The sequence below is a fragment of the Populus euphratica genome, unplaced genomic scaffold, assembly GCF_000495115.2.
Source record: "Populus euphratica unplaced genomic scaffold, PopEup_1.0 scaffold261.1, whole genome shotgun sequence".
Taxonomy (NCBI): Eukaryota; Viridiplantae; Streptophyta; class Magnoliopsida; order Malpighiales; family Salicaceae; genus Populus; species Populus euphratica.
Window position 1 is genome coordinate 9,203 of NW_011500146.1, and position 2,878 is coordinate 12,080.

The window sequence follows — 2,878 nt, forward strand, 5'->3', positions numbered from 1 at the left end:
TTGTACAACATAAATCAAGATTAGTCATTTAACAAGTAAAGTATTAAAGAGTGAACAAGATAACAAATATAAAACATGTTAGTATCAAACATTAAAGTCCATATTAAGTTTACACTATACTTATTCTTACACCATTAGTTTAACCTTTTCACCTTGACATAATAAACTTTGTTAAATCTAATAAAAGAAAGAAAAATAAATAAATAAAATAAGAACATAAATAAGATAAGAGTTAACTAAGTAAAGAAAAGGAAATGAAAGGCATAAACTTGATATTAATGAAAGTAAAGCATAAACATTATAAAAAATACAAAGAGAGAAAGCAAGAGCATGATCTTGATTTAGAAACCAAGATGCCTAAATGCATGGCAAATGCGTCCTTTTATAGGCCAAAATTGGAAACTATTGATTTGATGACTAATTGATGAGTGGGTGCCCAACTCTTGACTTGGTGACAATCCTTATCTTCTCTTGTCTGCCCAAAACGTCATTGATAACGTCAAAATTGGAGCCACTTGAAAACATGAAAGTTGTAGCAAATTGTCTCAGCTTTCTTGTGTAAATGATTCAGGTTATTTGGACTTCTAGAACTCTAGATATTAGCCAAACACTAAATAGTGCTTGGGTTGGAAGATAGATTCAGACTTCTTTGTTGTTGCTCGAATTTGGACTTGAAAATGGCCTTTTTAGATTTAGGATCCATATTGAAAGTTGTAGGCCTATGTCTTACCTTTCCATCCATATAAAGTATACCTAAATCTGAGATCTACAGCCCTAGATATTATAGAATTACCGAACAGTGTGCCGATTTAAACTGCACCGACATCTCTTTTCTAAGTTTGACCATTTCTTTGTCCTTTCAATTTCAGTTCTTAAATTCATTTATATGATAGGCCTACATTTAAAATGAAGATTTACCACAAATTAAGAGTATCTTATATTATTAGATACGTCATTATAAAAAATGCTTTAGTTAAGGAGTTATCCCTTCAAGTGCAAAATGATGATATAAAACCTTGATAAAAATACACTTTTAAGTACTAATCACACCCCCCAACTAGCTTATTACTAGTAGTCCCTAGTAATCAAAGCGTTAAAATAAAATAAAAAATTTGCAAATTCTACAAAGCAAGGTATTCATCATTCAACTTCCATTAATCTATCCAAATAAACAAACTCTCATTAAATTTATATATCTGCCCAATGCCTCTTAATAAGATATTAATAAACCTTTCTTTTGTACTCAATATATCAACACATAATTATGGGGCTTTTCTTGGAAGAAAACAAAATTTTTGTTCTAATGTTTAAAGTTAACCTCCTAGGGTTGAGATTATTATTATTATTTTCTTTTTCTTTTTTTTAAATATATATACATATAACTTAAAACATTATGCATCTTTAACCTATGTAACGAGCTTTCAGCTAATGACTCTCAGACCAGTTGGTCTTAGGGCATTAGGTGTTGAGACACCCCTACAAGCTTAGTAACTCGGGTCGCAGATATTGATACGTAGATAGTGCAATGTTTGATTTCCTTAAGCTTTTCTCCTCGACCCATGTAACAAGCGTTAGGCTAATAGCTTCCAAGTCAGTTGACTTTAGGGTATTAGGTGTTAAAACACCCCTTCAGGCTTAATTGTTTAGGTTAAGGAGGCTACGAAACCAAACTTATTTACACTTTTATTATCATCATTCATTTTTTTTTTTTTTTATTTCAAATTATATACTATTCCTTTCCCTTAGTTGTTACCTTTAACAAAAGAACTTAAATAATGTAATAATCCAATTTGCAACCCACAATCATATGTTAAAGTGTGTGTGTGTGTAAATTAAGGATTAAAAATACATGTTAAATGAGTATATGAGCAGAATTAAGTGATAACAATGCGAGAGTTTGTAAACCTGAATATTTCAAAAAGTATTATGATAGATCTTATTAAGAATGGTTACTAAGATGCGTTTCAAGAGTCATAAAAAGATCTCCTTTACTCTGCCATCATAGTAACAACAATTTTGCACATGCTTTATGAAATAGAAAACACAATTAGTTAATAATTTTTGTTTTAGCTACTACCCTCTCCTCCCAACCAAAACGAGACATTGTCCTCAATGTTTTAAGGTAGAAAGATAGAGTATAGAAGATATCACCTGAAATAATGAACACTAACAAACCTGAAACACACTGAAACAAAAATAAGAAATAACAAAACATAATAATAAAACAAAAAGATAAAAAATTACAAATGAAGACTCAAATCTAATCTAAGTTTTTATGATTTTTCTTAGATGACCAATTTATACGACTCATGGAGGGATCAATTATAGAAATGAAAGATTGTAGTTGGTTAATCAATTGTTCAGTAGTAGCAGCAGAGATTATGATTTGTCATGCAGAAGATGTTAGAAATTCCTGTTCCACAGCATGATCAAGATAAGATAATAACTTATCATAATAACCATTAACATTTAACAGACTTATGGGTTTATGGTGAATGTGCAGTTGGGTCCAAGAGGAAATATGAAAGATCTCTTCCAATGTGTCTAGACCACCTAGTAAAGCAATGAAGGCATCAGCATGGTTAAACATTGCATTCATTCGAGTAGATATTGTGGAGACCTGAAGTTCCTCTCCGATTGTTTTTCCAATGATATCCTCTTGTGCTAAATCTTCGGGGACGACCCCCAAAACTTGACTACCTCCTAAAAATGCAACTATTGACACACCTCCCATTAACCCAAAACTGCCTCCCCCATACATTAAATGAATCTTTCTCTCAGCTAGCACCTGACCAAGATGACTTGCTGATTCTAAAAACTCATTTTCTTTCCCAAGACTAGATCCACCGAAAACACTAATACTTTTTATTTGATGACT